Source organism: Lolium rigidum, chromosome 5 (genome assembly GCF_022539505.1).
Source record: "Lolium rigidum isolate FL_2022 chromosome 5, APGP_CSIRO_Lrig_0.1, whole genome shotgun sequence".
In the NCBI taxonomy this organism is placed as follows: Eukaryota; Viridiplantae; Streptophyta; class Magnoliopsida; order Poales; family Poaceae; genus Lolium; species Lolium rigidum.
The window spans coordinates 198,088,190-198,107,631 of record NC_061512.1 but is presented as its reverse complement, the minus strand read 5'-3'; positions in this window follow the sequence as shown (position 1 = coordinate 198,107,631).

The window sequence follows — 19,442 nt, the reverse complement described above, 5'->3', positions numbered from 1 at the left end:
AGCCAGATGATTTACTTGGTGAAGAGAATGGATAGGGGAAAAGGGGAGCGATGAAGACAAATGTAACCATAGCCGTGGATCTGGGAGAGAAATACAACACTAGAACCACCACCCAGGCTATCAGTTTCCTCTTCTAGTCACCAATCATCATGGTTTCCTCTTCTAGTCACCAATCATCATGGCCTAGAGGGAGAAACGAGAAAGAGGCCTTGGAGATGAATCTGTATGTAAAACCAATTTATTGGCCATGAGAAACAATAAAAAAAAGCTACAAACATCATGCACTAGGCAAACAAGAATCTACCGGGGGGGGGGAGGTGGCGGACCGCCCTTCCTATTCTCTTCAGTGAACCGCGACATGTAAGGGAAGGGGGATGTGGGAGATAGAACATCGCGGAAAAGACATCAAACATAGTCAATATGCATGCGAGAAAAGAGGCAAGAGAGAAAAATATAAGGGAAGATATAGTCTAATTTCTCTTTAAATTATGACATTCATCTTAGCATCTCTTTCCCGAGGGCATAGTCTTGGACTCTTGGAACATGTGCTTTTTTTTTGCGGGGGGAACATGTGCTTGTTGGGGGCACCAGGAGGTGGAGCGGCATGCCATCTACCGCATCGATAATAGGGGTCGTGACGATGTGGCATAGCAAGGTCTCGGAGGTACATGCTTGATGGTGGACGCCCACATAGCAGTGGTGTTGTCTCACATCATGGCGGCTTTGCGGCAGACCAAGGTCAATGTGTTGATCCTTGCCTTGAAGATAGATCGGCGAAACACGATGGCGGTGGCTTCGGGAGCGTGCACACACAGAGCGCTCTAAGCGTCTATTGAATCGGTTTGTGCTCCCGAGTTGCCGTTGGGCAACTTGATGAGGCCTGTTGATTTAGATGGCGAGAATATCGTTGTGAGTTCAGGGCTCATAGCCACTATCATGGCCACCCCCATCTTCAAATCTTTTTTCTTTCATGTAAAAAGGAAAGTTTATTAAGGAGGAGAGGTTGCAACTTGATCATGTCCTAGGGCCTATAGAACAACAACAGGACACAACTAACCAATTCAGTCCGTTACAGGAGAGCCGTTACAGGAGAAACTCGGGCGATTCTGGGCGATCGCCTCTGACTCCGACGATGAGGAGGAGGACACCGGCGACACACCGCCGTCTCCTCTTCCTGCCACGTAGTACAAGCACTCAATGTAAGTGTAACTGTCACCCTGAAAATCTATACCTAATAATAAAGGAGCTAAGGTTTCTGCCAAAAAATTTCGTCAACGCTTTTTGTTGGGACCGTTTTGCCCTTCCACCAAACCGCATAATACTACACAACTGCCACCCGTCCCGATTCGTTTTTTTCTTCTGTCCACCTACCGACATGGCGACATCCTTCGTTGCCTTCCTTCTGTTCGCTGTTCTCCCGTTATGGGCCGCTAGACCAGGAAGCAAGTAGATGGAGGTTACTTTTATCTTTACCGGTACGTATACATCAGCAAATAGAAAGACACATTGACCAGCCTTGAAATAGTCCCACATCGCTGGCATATATTGACTCCCACCAGTTTATATACCTAATTTTTTTTGGATTAATCCGAGCCGAGAACAACAAGCATCAACAAATATTATGGGGACGACTTAAAAGAAGGAATTGCACACTGGTGACATGCGGGAGCGGATTAAACGAGGAAGCTCAGGCTGTGGTGGCCATGAGGAAGCTACGGATCAGCCGAATTGGTGACCATGTGGGAGCGGATTAAACGAGGAAACGAGGAAGCTCACGCTGGAGACATGAGGAAGCTAAGGATCAGCCGAATTTGGGAAAGGAGGGCCCTATTGGATGAATTCCGCTCCGGCCCGGCGGCTTGCGGTTGGGCGGGCGCTCGAAGGCAGGAGGATGGCCGTGTGTGACGGTGTGTCGCCTGAGTGGGGAGATGGAGAGGGGAACGAGAGAGAGGCCGGCGATGTGTGGGATGTGGCGGCGGATTGGGGCCTCGCGGTGCGCTCGCCTGCCCCAGAGAGGCGCCGCGTCTGCTGGGATGGAGACGAGCAAGGGGAGCCTCGGAGGATTAGCAAGATAATTGTGGTTGTGGTGGTGTCCGTCCGCCTGGGGGCTAGGTGTTGGGTCGGCAAGTCCTTAAGGAGGGTCTCCTTTTATTTTTTCCATGAAACGTTTTCAATTTAAGTACTGTCCAATTTAGACCGAATGAATATTATGGATTTTTTTTTGGTGCAGACTATAAAAACTATATTTTTAAAACTGATGATACCGTTTCGTTTTTCTATTTTGGTCCTCTACTTCGCATAGCCTCCGAGCAATCCCCCGCTGCCAGCTCCCCTCCTACACACCTTCCACCGCTGGCCAGGTCGAGTTCGCTACTTCGTTGGGGCTCGACCTTCTCCCCGGTGGTGCCCGCGCGGCTTACTGGTTGGCATGGAACCGGTAGGGAGGATGACCGTGGGACTCGATGTGATCCTGGTGAGGGTCAAATGCACCTAGATCCAGCGACATCGGTTATTTCCCTCTTCTCTTTGAACAAAGTTGCCTTCTTTCTCTTGGATTGATTTGAGGACTGGTTCTGCATTACGTGCAAGCGAGTATATTTGAGCATAACATTTTAATGGACCATCAGAGTAGTGAATTTCCGCTAAAACATGTGGTTTAAGTTTATTATCCGTTTGTGAGTTGCCTAAAATTTTCTACAATTTCAGTTGTAAACAATGGGTAAACATATCCATGTGCATATAACTCACGGACAAAAAAATATACTGATATTTTAGTAAATCTCCAAACTACCTATATTCCAATGTTGGGTTACTTAGATTTTATGAAATATATGAAAACTAGCTAAAAAGCAATTTGGTTACCGAGATTTATAAGAAGAATGTTAGACTATTAAAATTAATAGAAATATATTCTTAAATATTCTCGATAGTAGTTGCGTTTATGTAATATTAAAGGAATTAAGATTTCTGTCAAAAAAATTCATCCACCACTTTTTTTGAACCGTTTTGCCCTTCCACCAAATTACATTATATTGCAAACTGCCACGGTACCGGTTCCTTCTTTCTATTTCTCCCCTCCCCGAGTGATTTCCACGCTCGAGCCGCGGTGCCTGCCGCTCTTCGGCAGCGGGAGTAAATAGCGAGCAGCCACCTCCTGCCCTCTAGGCTCAAGCCCCGATTTGGCTGTTCCGTAGTGTGAGCTTGGTTCTGGCCAAATTCTCCAACACCGGCACGAATCAAATCGTTGGGGGTGAGCTTGGTTCCGGCCAAATTCACCATCACCGGTACTGAACAAATTGTAGTTGAAATTGTCACTCCCAGTGCAACGCACGGGCACGTGTCCTAGTCTATACCTAATAATAAAGGAGCTAAGGTTTCTGCCAAAAAGTTTCGTCAACGCTTTTTTTTGAACGATTTTGCCCTTCCACCAAATCGCATATTACACACTTTTACCACGTACCTGTTCATTCTTATTTTCGTTCCTCCTCCAGATCCGTCCGCCCAACCCGCACCCGCGCAACTCAGTCACCACAGCGGCGGGCACAATCCTAGCCGGAGCCACTTTCGCTGTGCCTCTCCCGGCGGCCGCGTACGATGCCAGCCAGCTCCATCTCGAATCTTCGTTGGCCCCTGCTCCCCCTCTCGGACACCTCAATCTGAACTCGATGTCCATCCGCGAAAATAGAAAGTCGGCAGGCCAAGCAATTGTCTCGGGAGAAGAGATTTGGAGGGCAGGATCTAGGGGAGTTTTGGGGAGAGATTTCAAGGAGGCAGAGAGAGGGTGCGACCCGTGCCAAGGGGCCAGCTTCGTCCAAGCTAAGTTCGGGGAAGAGGAACGGAGGCGGAGCTCTCCAGGCGGCGTCGTGGGTGCGGCCAGAGGTCAACACCAATGTTAGCGAATAAATGGCGCCAGTGCTAATTTGCATATGTCAATCATTCATCTGTACTTGCCAACCATTCAACAAGGCCTAATTTATCCAAGCGACTTTCTATCGATTTACGACATTGGTGAATAGGCGCACATGTAAACGGAAATTGGAATCATACGAATATACAAACTACGCGGCCGCCGATCCCAAAATTGCTCCCCGTGAAATTTGACCCTGAAGCTCCTGCTCCCGATTAGCTATTGCAGGTATGCCGCCTCCGTCGAATTGACAAAAAAAATAGCCAAATATGAAGAATTAGTCCAGCTTGCGGGGGAAGTGTCGCCTGCCTTATCGTGGTGCTGCAAGATCTTTCGCGGCCGTGGATGGCACCACCCAACCTAGCTGTTGGCAAACTTGGGTGAAGATGGACGCCTTCTCCTGGATCCGGTGCATCCCTCCCTCAGTTTAGTTCAATTGTTTTCTTCCTTGCCTAAATGTCTCTAAAAAAATTAATAGCTGAACAGACTACAGGTTAACATGTCGAGTCGTATGCAGCTTAATGCTATTTGTATATTTGCCAACACAAATCCAATAGCATGTTAAAATAAATGAGTGTTTTTCTAAAGTCTAAACACGATGTATTGTTTCTAACTAATTTTTAGTTTGAGTTCAACTCGATTTGTGTTCAAAGTTAATTTAGATTAATTTTATAAATGTTAAAAGGAGTATTGTTTTGATGTAGACCTGATTGATCTAGAGTTGGGCGGCAAGATGGGGATTTTGGAAAAAGAAAGAGGAGGGTGCTGGTGAAAGGTGAGGCCGGGACGGCGATGCGTGGGTCGAACGGTGTTGCATCGTGGAAGTTCTTTCACATGCTTAATTTGTCCAATCGGGTTAGGCAAGAAGTTCTGTCGGAGGTTCACTTTGTTTAGCCAGGTTGGACGACAACATTAGGATTTTCCGGTATGTGTTTAAAATAATTATATGCACGGAAGACAACATGTTGCAATTTCATCAATGTAGGAGACACGTGGGAGGAGGTGCCATGCATGATCTAGCGTAGTGTGGTGCAGTAAATCCTCGGTGGTGGGAAGGGGACGGATATGGAAGGAAAAAATAATGAAGATAAAATAAAGATATTAATGGCCAAAAAGCAACACGTTGCAATTTCACCGATGGAGGAGACAAGTGGGAGGAGGAACCGTGCATGATTCAAGGGAGTGTGGCGCGGCAAATCCTTGGTGGTAGGAAGGGGACGAATATGAAGGAAACATTTATATGAAGATAAAATAAAGATATTGAATGCATGTCGGAGACATGATATTATAGTTGTATTATTTCAGCGTGATTCTAAAACTGTTATTGGAAAAGAGCTGATTAGATTTTTTTAGATAGGGTGTCGAAAACATGAAGGAATACCAATGAAAAAAAGCAGGTGCCGTTTTTATCAGATTCTAGAAACCTCTAGACTTCTTTTCTAAATAAGTTACTCAATTTTATCTAGATAATATTGTATCTAAACATATTTTCGTTGTATACATATACATACCTAAAACCATTCAATTATTCTGAGATGAGAGGAGTAATACTTAACAAATATTATACGATGATGATAAAGAGGACAAATGTTGGCCAAAAAAGTACTCCCTCCGGTCCTTTTTAATTGACTCAAATTTAGTATAGAGTTGTACTAAATCCGAGTCAATTAAAAGAGACCGAAGGAAGTAGTTTATAGGAGTTTCTGAGTATTTACATATCCCGATGCAACGCACGGGCACTTCTGCTAGTCTGATCTTAAAGTAGCAATGAGTGGGCCACTGTTCTATATAATTAGATCTCCACGATCATGGTGCAACACACTGTTGCAAAGTGCTTTTGCTTGATACATTTTTTTAATTGACTGACATTAATCTGCTCAATGGTCATTGGTTTACATCAATATATACTCTTGGGAAAGACTTGGTTCCTGGCAATACAAGTGGCTAGGGCTGCTTTACTCTAGGGGCCGTGTCAGCTCATTGAAATTTGAGTTCTATCGAATACAGTAATATCCACCACTGTCTATTCCGATTTTGAGTTCTCCGAAATTTTTGCCGCAAAGCTACCAACTGTTGAATGCATCATATCACAACCCCCACATTATATGCCTTCTCCCCCCACGAAAGCGCCACCATGTCCACCCTCATACGAGAGATTGGGGCTTTTTGAAATTTACTCCTCTTTTTTATTGCGGTGATCTAGAGTAGATTTGTACTCTCTTCGTTCTAAATTAATTCACTCACGCTGTGTTTGGATGCAGTGAATTGAATCTAGAATTGAATTGGACTGGAAATTCCAAATCTAAAATGGAAATGAATTGGCTTTCCATTTAAATTCTATTGTTTGGTTGTACTTGGAATTTATTGTTGGAATCAAAGAATCTATCCAATTCTAATTGCTGTTTGGATGTATAAACAATAGAATTTGATATTTTGTTGAGTATAAACAAAATAAGCTCGTGCATATGTAAAAAAAATAGCATGTGTATAAAATATAATTTATTTTAACTGGTTCACCAATTCGTTGTGCCAACAGACTCCACACTTACAAATTTAGATTCAACATTCAACAACAACTAGTAAGCGTGTACGTGCAACGCACGTCATCCATTATTTAGATATATTATTAATCAATCTTAGTGGTGTTGATATTATGTGTACATTGTAGTATAGGTTTATTTGCTAGTTCTTGGCCCTTTGGCCTTTGCTTGTATTGCAAGGACTCTTACATTTACACTCTATCAAGGTGTTACTAACTTCAGTATTTACAACAATGTGAAACCATTTCAGAAATGTAAAACCTATCAAAGTGTTGTTAAATTCAAAATAGATGGAATAAAATGACACAGAAGTATACCACACCTGCCTCATCCCTCCCATAGAGTGAGCGTTGCCTATATCCTGCAATAGAGTGTGTGCCTCGTTGGAAGTGAAAGATGACATAACATTAGCTTGTTTTTCCTATGGCCTGTGTAATGAAATATGTATTACATTAAATAAAAAATGCAAATCCCATAGAATATAAATTATACCTGTGAGTATAATAACTCAGTAAGAAGGACAGTAAAAGGAAAATGGCAATGGATATTGTACCTACATCAACAAATGGTAGCATAAAAATATTCCACAGGAAAATCATTGTACCGAACAACAATACTATTTATGTGTGATGAATTAAAACGATAATCATACACTTTTCACATATTGAGAACCACCCCCACAGCCCAATTATCTATTCTCGCCAGCTAGTCCCCTATACAGATATGCCAATTTGAACTCTTATTACAATTTGTGTCCCATACCCCAATATCTATTTGGAGTAGTGTATCTATTATCACCACCTAGTCTCATCTATAGAAAGGTCAGTTTATCTCTTATCACAAAATTTTCCTCGCACTCTGATGGTCTCTACAACCTCCTGGACCACCGTGAGGAAAATTTTGTGATCATAGCTGCCATCATAGCTACTTGCCAACTACATGCATTGTTTTTTCAATTGAAAATGTATATTTTCAAATACACCATCGCAATAAAAAATTCCATACAAAACTATACCTGGATTACAAGGGGGAGGAAAGCGATGGTCAGCACCAACTGTTCAATCTTGTACGGAAAACTGCAAATATGGACCATAGGAAACTCAAGGAAAAAAGTCAGATTTTGTTCTCATTGGTTCAGTTGGACAGATTGCATAGTATATATTGCAAGCAAGGGGAAAAGGAAATAATAGCATGAAGTACCTTAATCATTTATTAAACCTGATATTTGTTTTGTTGCATTCTGTCTAACGCTGGCTATGAATTTGCATTTTTCACATTCTTCATGTAGTAATTACCAACTCCTACAAAATTCCAATGCCCATCCAATAAGAAAAGATCAAAAGCTTCTGTTTGTTACGGCTAATTTGAGAACTCGGATAAGATGTCTACCACACAATAGAGACAAATAACAATTCATGATACATGGGATCTCGAATTATCCTGAAGCCTCCTGTCAGGTTCAATTCCTCGCCTCCAAGACCTATGCCCTTAGAACTTCTGCACTTATTGTAGCTTAACAGGGAAATCATGGTCTTCAGGTTTGCCTATAAAAAATGGTGTTCAGGTGGTTCAGCGGAAAGTGGAAAATCCAGAATTGAGTTGGCACATCTAGTCATCTAGATGAACATCCGTGTTCAGTTGAAACAAAACAGAGCACCCAAGTACGGATGCATATCTGAATAACATCATGATTCAGTTCAAAGAAATGTCAAATAAATGCTACTTGTGGAGTTGAGCTGTTGTTCATTTACCATAGTAAACAAGGACACGTTTTCTGGTGCTCCAAACACAAGTACGCACTGTAGAAATACGGAAGAAGTAAACATGTGCCGGGCAGCATAGGTATGATGAAGCACATGTTAACACTTACAGAAGGTGGGCGTTCGTCGGGCAACAGACATGGTTGCCGCACGTATCACAGCGGCATCTGAGGATCATGATGGCGACTACACGTGGGGCGTCGGAGGGAGGCATGTGTGGGGAGGAAGATAGCGGCGGCCCGTGACGGAACGGCGGCGGTGGCATCAGAGGCATCAGACGCCTGCGAATCCGTGATCCTTCCATCACAAACAATAGTACATGTCCCCAAATTTGCATCTCTCCCGATTCAGTCTGCCTGCTGGTAACGTTCCCCTCCTCTCTATCCCTCCGATTTTCCTCTCACCTGACTCGCCCATATGGCCCTCTCTTTCTCCCTACCACCATGCCGCTCCTCTTCCCCAACCAGATGCCACACAATGGAGGAGCCAGGCGTGCGGGGTGGCGCGGCGGCTAACCCTAGCGGCAGCGACGGCACAGCCCAGGCAGCGGCGGCGACACAGCAAAGGGCGGCATCAGCGAGGAAGAAGAAGAGAGGCGGCGCGTGGGCGGAGGTTTGGAAGGAGCCCGTGCGAGGGAGTGGAGGATTTTGTAGAACGCGTAGAAACCGGGAGGGAGAACAGCTCGTTTGTGTCCGTTTGATCTACTCATATGGACGGCTGAGATATGATTTTCCAACGCAACTTCGTGCCTTTATAAGTAGTAGAGATAGAGATAAACATCAAGCCATGTAGCATCAAGCTGTTTCAGGCATGTAGCCGCAAGCATCAGGCCAGACTATAGAATATAATTTGCAAACATGCTACCAACCGCAAGCAAAAGCAAAATCGAATACGCATTAATCAGGCCATGTAGGAGATGCAGAACAGCTCGTCGTGAAGGCTTGAAGGCAGCCGGTCGCGCGGCGGCCAGCGTCGGTGGCAGGTGGTCGCAGAATCCAGCGACGCGGCCGGCGTTGGTGGCAGTATCGAGCGGCGGCCGAGGACCCTTGCAGCCGAACTTCATCACAAGCGGCAACCGGCAGAATTGGGAGCGGCCATGGAGGCGCCGCGTCAGGCTCTACTGAGTGGCGGCGGCGAGCGGAATACTGGATAGAATATACAAATAAGTACATAGCAGTTCAAGAAGGAGGGCTGGGCGAGCACCACCGCTATCCACCGCCGCTTAATCGCATCCCGCCGGCCCCCAATCCCCTGCTCGACCTAGGGTTTGGACAGGGTTAGGGCGGGGCGGAGCGGACGCCGTTGCTGCGGGCGGGGAACAGCGCATGGAAGAGCGCGGAGGAGGGCAGAGGGCAGAGGGCGGAGAGTGGAGGAGGGCGCCGGCGTCGAGCTCGGGTCAGTCGCGGAGTCGCCTTTGCCGAGGACATTTGTTTCGCTCGGGAAGAACGGAGGTAACGTTTCGGGAGCTTCGCTGGTCAATTCCACGCGAATACGGAGGTGTGACCCTCCGAATTAAGGGCATCTCCAACGGGGCGACCCATCCCGCGCCCGCGCGTCCGGATGGGTCGATCCGGACAAAATCCCGGCCCAACGCGGCGATGCACCGCAAAAGCGGACGGCCACGGCGTCCGGAACGACGCAAACCCGGCCCAAATATTGGCTAGGTTTGCGTGGCCGCGGATGGCACGCGCCGTCCGCTCGCGTCCGGCGTCCGTCGCCTCGTCTCCTTGGGTCCACCCGGCGGTGACCCGGAGGGTATTAAATGGGGACCGGAGGGGATCCGGAACTCCACTCCAGTCCCCACGCCACTCTCGCAGAAACCGCCGCCATGGCCCCGAAGCGCGGTTTCGCTCCCGGAGCCCACGACGACGAGGCGAGCAGCAGCCCGCCGCTCCGCCGGCGGCCGCGGCCATCGGCAAGAAACCGAGGCGGCCTCCACATCGGAGAGGCCGCCCGCGGCGGCGCGGCATTGCCGCAACCGCCGCCGCCGCTGCTCGAGCCGAAGCCCGAGTCCTCGGAGGAGGACCCGGACATCCGCGCCGCCAAGCTCATCTCGGCGGCGGAGGAGGAGGCCAACTCGGCCGGACCTTCGAGATGCCATCCGTACCTCCGAGCCGGAGGAAGCGGCGCGGCTGGCGGAGGAGGAAGCGGAGCTCTGGGTGCTCTACGCCCAGGCCCGTCAGGCGCGACGGGACGAGGAGGAAGCGGCGCGGCGGGAGGAGGCCAGGCGCCGCGCCGACGAGGAGCGCCGCGAGGAGCAGCGGCGGCAGGAGGCCAGGCGTCGCGCGGAGGAGCGGCGCCGCCAGGAGGCCAGGCGCCGCGCCCGGCAGAGAGGCGCAGCGCCTCGGCGGACGAGGCGCCGCTATCCGCGCCGCCGCTACCTCGGGTCGCCGCGGACCCCCACTCGGCCCGGGAGGAGGCCCCGTGGTCTCCGTGGCCGGAGTCCCCGGCGCGGTCGAGCCACAACAGTGCCTCGCCGCCGGGGGACGTCGCCGACGACGACGACGACGCCGACTTTGCCCACAGGGGCTAGGCGGCGCACCGGCGGCCACCGCGCCGCCGACCAAACCCTACTAGAGGGTTTTTAGTTTAAATTTAAAAGCCATATAGGGCTTCTTTTGTCGGCTTATTTGCCCAAAATAGGGCTATGTATAAATTTTGCCCAAAATAGGGCATATGTTTATGAAATATCGTTTAAAATTTCCATGTTTCGTTTCTTTTCGTATTTGTCCGATTATGCGGTGCGTCCGCGCGTTGGGCGCAGCGCGCGACCCAAACGGACACGCGGACGCGGGCCGCTGTCCGCGCGTCCGCTCGGCCACGCAAACGGCCCAAAACGGACGCGCTGGGCCATCCGTTTGGGTCGCCCGGTTGGAGATGCCCTAACCATCGAAGGAAAAGGCCTCACCCGGGTGCGGCTGGAATTTGCCCCAGGTTTCCAAACATAAATTCCATGCGCAACCAAACGAGCGAATTGGTGGCCTAAATTCCAATTCCCCAATTTCTGTTCTAATTCTGTGCATCCAAACACAGTGTCAGGTTTGTCTAGATATAATGGAGTAAGCCTGTTGAGTCATGTAAATCCATAGGATCTTTAAACTTGAATTTGTAAGTCTGGGAACCCAAACTGTTGTTTCCTGAATGATGCACTGAAAATTTCCTTTTTCGATTTGTTTTCGTGGATGCTTCACATTCCTCTGTACAATAATTTCCACCGTATTGACACTGCAGTTATAACTAGGTAGACTGTACACTGCAGTATCGGAATGGTTTCGGAAAGTTACGGAAATTTCGGATGTACCGGAAACTTCCAAAAGGGGGAACCCACCGCCATAGGGCCGGGTGGGCCCAGTGCGCCCCATGGGCAGGCCATCTGGCTGGACCAGTGGGAGGGAGGGACTCCTCCTCCCTCCACTCGGATTGGATGTGGAGGTGGAGTCTCCTATTCCCTTTCCAATTCCGTTGGGCACTTCCATATTGGGTCCAATTTGAGTTTGGAAAGGTTTGACCGTGAGACCAATTAGGATTCGGAGATCCTATGGCCTCACAGATCACGAGTGTTTATATACGGGAGCCCCGGGGCAGCCATCAACACACAAGTCCATGCATCCCGGAGCTCCCCGCTTGCACCACCTGCGCTACTGCCGCCACCGCCGCCGCTGTCGTGTCCCACCGCTGGTTATCCCCGTCGGAACCCTAGGGTTTTCGGCGATCTCCGTCAGGACCGTCCGGGCGAAGCCCTACCATTTTTTCGCCAAGAACGTCACCACATCGTCATGTTGACACTGCATTTATAACTAGGTAGACTCTACGCCTTTTGCTATTTAATCTACTAACCCTTTATTACTTCGTGCCCTATGTACTTATTAGTAATTTTCACTACACCTCGTATTGGTGTGCGGTCACCTTCCACACATATCCTTGGCCACTTCGAGTGTCATCTTTGCAAACAATCCAGATTTATATTTTGTCTTACGAAAACGGGCAACATTGCCTCATCTTATTTAAAAAAGGAGAATTTGACCGGTTCATTAAAAGGAAACCGGCCATGGACATGACATGCTATTAGAGGAGTATGGCTTTGATGTGGAGAGTATGACACAAGCTCAAAAAATTATGTGCTATCGTTACCGATGTTTGGAGATTATTCCAATGTGTTACAGTTTTATATATTGACTTGTGATATTTTGTGGTCTTGGAAACAGGTCGTTGCTACTTTGGTTCTGCTTCTGCAAGGAAAATAGTCTATCCGAGTTCCACAGAGTACTTCATGAAGGATATTACTGTATATGGAACTAATGCTACGGGGGATATGCTAGACACGGATTTTGTCTATTTTAATTCTCTAAGAGACTTGAAGTTTGCAAAGGAAGTGATGAGCTGAAGATTTGGCCGATTGTCTTGGCTACTGACGATGAGCTGAAGATTTGGCCGATTGTCTTGGCTACTGACGATGAGCTGAAGATTCTAGGCCTATAAGCCTAGTTAACCCCTGGCCCTAAAATTTGGCACGCACGAAGCTTGTGACAGGGAAATGTGCTCTCTCAAATGCTTTTTATTTTCGTCATGGATGCTCTTTGTCTCCTTTCCACCCATTCTGCAAAGACTATTTAGCCCCAGGTAGAACTGGTATATGTGCTCCATGCCTCCATAAGGACTTATGATCATCGACCTCCCCTTGGGCAGTGAGCAAACGAGGAAACTAGCATGCGAAATAAAAAATAAAGTCATAAGTTGCGAATATTCACGCGAGCGCACGCGCAATATAAATGTAACTTATGTGGTGTGCATTTAGCATAGCTCTCTTTTCCCATCCCATCTCATTCAAGTGTACCAAGAGAGGCCACCTTATAAAGAGGTGAAAATCTTTGCCCACTAGCGGTGTGGGACTAAAGTTCCACATTCAACCACGCACACCACTCGTTTTAACTATTCTGAAATCTAATCGGGCCGACTATTGGGCTTACTTTGTTATCGTCGGCCAGGCCGGTGCAACTCCTCTTCATCCATGTTAATTTACTCTATCAAATATGAGGGCTGCTTGATTGACCGGATGATCGACACCTTTTGGGCATGTGTTTGGACGTACTACACATGACTATTTTAGTTGGTATAAGTGCATGAAATAATTTGGCCAGCTGAATCTACAGAGTGCCATTCACACCAAACCAAACACTAAATTAATTTCTTCTTATACGGCGATTAAAAGCAGTTCACGAATCGACACTTTTGTATATTCCCATGTTGCCTCCGACCCTCGCCGCTGGTGGTGGTGCTCTGCTGGTCTTCCTCCTATGTCCGCTAGTGTCGCTTCGTTGGCATACTCCGATGTGCACGGGATGGAAATACAGAATCAAGGTCCATGTGTTTGGCCACCGTGCCAGGCAACATTTGCAGTCCATCAGTGTCTGCTCCATGTCATCTCGTAGCCCTCCATGCCACACTCACGCTCTCTCTAGTGTCCTGCGCCGGCGGCGGCACAAGATGTGCAGCACACGGATGCCCTCCGGCACTGCATAGCCACCACCATCCTCAGCAGTGGCCTCGACCGCCGCGTTGCCAACACCTTCTCCTTCACGTGGCTCTCCGCAATGGCCACCTCCATGTCCGCTACGCCCTGCGAACTCCGTGGCTGCCCTCGAATCCAAGAGAGTTGGTGACATTTTGATGTTGGCACCAACACATGCAGAGTAGGGTCTACTCGGCAAATATGAACAATCCTGCGAACGGTGGCGCCGGTGGGAGCTGTGAGCGTGCGCCGCCACTTCTGGGCATCCAACGACTGCCACAGCTGCTCCAGCTCCTCGAGGAAGTTGATGGCCCCGGCCATGATTGATGCCTGGTCATCCCACAACAGCAGCAAACAGTACATGCGAGCAGAGCAGGCAACCATTGCAGGACATTCGTTGCAGGAGAATGTGCGGCTCCCGATGTGCGCGTGCGTGGGCAACTGGGCATGTCGTACGTGTACATACATGTTCACCGTACCTGGCGTGCGCACTATGTGGAGAATGTAGCCATGTAGCATACCTGGCGCGCGCACTCGAGCGGAGCACGGCGAGGCACCCGAACGGCGTAGGTGCATAGTTTTAAAAACCGGACCGGACCGGTGGTTCAACCGGAAAAAACCGGAACCAGCTGCTCCACCGGTCCATTAAACGCACAGGACCGGACACGCCAGGGAGCCGGGGTGAACCGGACAAACCGCGGTCCAACCGCCGGTTTTACTCAATAAATCAGACAACGGTCCAACCGGCTCAATCCCTGCACGCATTGGAAAAATCAATTAGAAGGAACAGGGGATTCGAACTTGGTACCTGCTGTCAGTCCAGGTCCTGGACGCGACTATATAACCAACTAATCCACACTAATTTCGTGTCATTACTTTAGGTGGGACGGTTCTTATTTGTAATTAATCTACACGTAGTAGATTTGTTTTTTTTTTGCGAATAAAAAAAAAACAAAACAAATCTACTACTTAGTAGATTTGTTATTCTCCGTATAATTTAAAACTAATATGGTGGGCCTCTGAGGAGCTTTAGGAATTAGGAGAGGTTCAGATTATGGGCGTGGCTAGGGAGTGCGCGGTTACTGGTTTGCTCTACCCGGTGCCCCCCCTGTCCGAAAGGGAATATTTCCAGGAATAGTAAGTGGCCCCACGACCAGATAACGACAGCTACCGAAAATAGCATGAGCTCATACTTCCTTTTGTTTAGGCGCGGGTGCAAAACAAAAACAAATCTGCCTGTAACAAAAAAAACCCGGGGATCCGCTGAAAACTCCATTGCAGTTCCAGTTCGCAGAACAAAAATACATGTAATTAACCCCAATCAAGAAAGTATCTAACCAAAACCGATCTAGTCCATCCGCTGTGCAAAATACCTGACTAAGATGAAGATACTTCTGCTCAAGTACTAATCCAAATTTACTAGTAGAATAAATTATACTGCCAAGAACAACTTAGATGTAAAAATTCTTCTGGATCACCTACCCTCACTCCCCGTCCCCATTCTAAGAAGAGATGAGTGCATAGATGTAACAAAACGATCGAGGGACAGCAATAAAGCTAGCCAGATCTCATAGTAGAGCTATCACAAAGTAGGAAGAACTGATATGCTCTGTACCACGGAAAAAAAAGATCCAGGATGTATAAAATGGTTTACTGTGAAAGCAGTAAACAAAAGAGCATCTTGTATTTCACAAAGTTTGTAAGATCCAAACTTTGTACCACCACTAACAACTGACATGCATGAGATCCTTCAGGTTATGCTCACTCCAATTGCGGGCGGCATGAGTGCTCGGTGAAGTAGAAAGCTGAGTTTTTTATGAACTGCAAGAAAAATGACACAAACAAAGTCAGTAGCTGTTTTGTATTGTTTGCATGCAAATCTCAAGTAAGAGCATAGTAGCAGCCGTAAATTTCTAGACTTGAAAACAAGCTCAGGCAAACTACATGCTATTTGCTGATATGAAAACGTACTTGCTTCTATGTCTTGTATATTAAGCTTCTATACAAAATGTACTATTCATAAACATGGAAAAATGTTCTATGTGTTGCAGGTACGGATTTCACTAATCATACAGCTGGACTAGACCTAAAACTTACAGACTATCTATAGAAAAATACATATAAGAAGGCGCGAGAAGAAAGTGTGTCCATGAGCATAAATTTGTCACCATTATTATGGATATGAACATGCATGATTATACATTCCTGGAAGCAAAATATATAATGATGGGTATGAAAATAAAACAAAATTACATCTAACAAATTGGTAAACAGCATGTAACAAATGTTCCCAGCAAAAAAATACATCTTATTGCCTAAAATATACATCTTATTGCCTAAAATATACATCCCAGCAAAAAAAAATACATCATATAGCCTAAAATATACATTCTCTTCTGCCTGCAATATCCCAATGTGCATACTATTAGGGAACAGGATGTATTTATTATCTAACTTTTACATCATCTAACGAATATACATACCCTATTGCATAATTACGATCAAATAATTACAAGTTGACAAACATACAACCTAAGAGCACAATATTACATACAATATACATGTCCTGATGTGCTAATTACATCCATAATCATGGTTTCTACAACATAAAATATTTCTATCATCTTATTAGTATTACAAAACTCCCGTAGCTTTTGTAAATATTGATTATACATAATTTTGATTAGTTATTATATAGAATATACCAACTTATCCTCGTATCCACATTTTTAAAAAGTTGACTTATCGCGGTATCGCCGTATCAGTATCAGTATCGGCGTATCCAGGCATCCTAGTGTCCTACTCAAGCCATCCGTAGCAGTCTAGCTGGGCTGTAGCAGGCAAAGCCAATCAGATCGAGATGAGCATTGAGGAGTAATCAGATCGAGATGGGAAGCCTGCACGAGCACCAACTAGACTACTGTACCAGCACCACCGTGCCTACTGACCAGCATCTCCACGCAAACTATACCAGCAGCACCGTGCATACTAGTCCAACATCACGGAGAACAAAAATTGGAGGTAAAATCCAATGCGCACAGATCAAAAACTACAGCCCAAAACAACAACGGCAGAAACCAAGCGAGATCAAAGCACTTACCAGAACTACGCCGCTGAAACTCTGTTAGGAACACCTCGAAGCACGTCCAACAGCCTCGGCCGCGTCGATTCGCGAGGCTGAGCAGGCGCGTCTCCTTCAGCGACTCCTGCTACCCCGCCGCCGCCTCGGACACGTCGATTCGCGGGGCCGCGACGGTGAAGGACCCATCTCACCCCGTCTGTCCCACCTCGCTAGCGTCGATCCGTTCGCCCACGCCGTCGATGGACCTCCCCCACTACCCAACCGACCAGCATAACCCTGCAGGTGTTTCCCGCCAGCAAATCGCCGCCGGCGAGGCGGATTCGCAGGTGGAGATCGAGCGGGGGGTCGATGCGGGCGAGAGGAGAGGGGAATGGGGGACGAGCACGAGATTTGACCAGTTGATGAAAACGAAGGAAAAGATACCGCTCGTTTATTTTTTTTGGATGGAGACGCCGATGAGTTCAGAACGTCCGATCGGGATCCGACGTGCGAGAAGCGTGAGCACCGCGTAAGACACTAGAGTGTCCAGGCAAGTATTAGATTACACGTCAGATTATAGTATTCTCATGTTGGTGACATACGTGCACAGTGGATTCGTGACCCACCATGTTGTAACTTGGAATTTTTGGGAAATAGGCTAGTGTTGTAGTTATGTTATTGCCATCTCAGACTATTTAGATCTCGTTGAGTGAAATATTATTTCTTGCATATTCTAAGTCTAGACATACTACTATATATATACATTTATTGCCATATTATTAATAAAATATATAATTTATAAATTAAAAACCAGACAGTGAACCGGTGAATCAGTGGGTAAAGACCTGAACCGAGAGCCTCACCGGTTCGATCACCAGTCTGGTTTTTAAAACTATGCGTAGGTGGCTGCATCACGGCCAGTGGCCGGTGGGTAGAAGCACTTCTCGCTCCAGTGCTCCGTGATGACTGCGGCACATGCGGCGGCACTAGTGCCGTACATAGTCGTGTTGGCCGCCTCTTCTTGTAGCACCGCGCCGATGTTGTCCTCAAACTCATCGATGTGCGACGTGGGTGCTCGGCAGGAGCGACATCAATCTGGAGCATGAGAGGGCCCACGCGGTGAGAGGAGGAGTCAAGGGGGCACAACGGCCGGGGCCGGGAAGCGCTGCCTACTCACGGCGACCTTCGAAGCCGGGCATGGCGTTGATGCGAGCGCTATGTTCTCGTCCTGCATGATTAGTCTTGTGCAAATTAAATAGGAAGTTGCATCAGCTCAAATAAAAAAAAGGCATCTACGAGTACATCATGGACCAACTCGAATACAATCTGCCTGTCCCTTGACAAAGTAGTTGAAATGAATCATAGTAATAAAAGGATCCTGCCAAAACACAACGAACCTTAGAGCATCCCCACTCGTTGGCGCTCCCCACGCCCAAATCCGGCGAAATTTTTGTCCGGATTGGAGGAAGATTTGGCGTGGGGAGGAGTAGTTTCCCAGCCGCGTGCGCAGGCGAAGTCGACGATGCGAATTTGAAAAACGGAAACTTGACAAACTACGGCTAAAAACGGGTGAATATAGACTAAATTTAATGATATTTATTATATAACGGGCGGAGTTCATACATAGAGACCGAATTCGACTATATTTCGAATTCGGCTAGGGGAATTCAAATGCTAAATTTAAAATACGGCGCTCTACATGCCGAAATGGCGGTAGAACACCGTGTAGTCGCCGCCGTCGTCGTCGGAGCCGCCGTCCTCGACCTTCGGCCGCGCGGCCCGGCCGCTGCCGCCCTGGCCGGCGTCTCCCCACCCCGGGGATGGCTTGTACCATTCGTCGTCGGAGGACTCGAGGTCGACGAAGGGGACAGCGACGCCGGATGGAGGTGTCGCAGACGGCGGTAGCGCGCGACGTCGTCGTCGGCGGCTGGGAGCGGCGCGGGCGGAGGCTGGAGCGGCGCGGGCGGCGGTTGGAGCGGCGCGGACGGCGAGTTGGCGTGCGGCGGCCGGGTCCGGCCAGCCGCCGCCGCCGCTCCGCCTCCTCGCGCTCCCGGCCGCGCTCGACCACGCCAGGGCGGCGTCCTCGGGGAGGGCGCTGTCGGCGGGCACCAGGTCGTTGAGCGAAGGGTTGGTCGCGGATGACGAGGGCGCCGCTGCTGCGCCCTCTGGTCGGCGGCGGAGACGCCGGCTCCTTCTTCACGCGCGCCGACGTCGAAGGCGACGTCGCCTCCTTCTTCACCGGCGCCAAGGATGACCTCGGCGCCGATCCGGAAGACGACGAGCTGGCAGCCATGCGCCGTGGCTGCCAGACGTTTCCCCGGCGGCGGCTCGCCGATGCCCTCGATGCAGGGGGCATCGTGAGCACTGGGTAGTTGCCGCCCTCGATGTGCTCGAGGACGTTCGCCAGCGTCCTATCCGGCGCGCTCCACCAACGTCGGCGGCCCGCGGCGTTGTTGCGCGGAGGCGGAGGCGGCGGGCCGTCGTATGAGGCGAGCTCCCGCTCCCACCGCTGGAGGAAGTAGGAGTTCCACGCCGTGTAGTTGTCGGGGTGGTGGCGCGGCTCGGCGCGCTCCTCGTCCGTCATGGTCATCCGCGCCTCCTCGATGGCGACGTCGAGGGCGTGGCTCCGAGGCGGCGGCGGGATTGGTACGCCGCCAGCACTGAG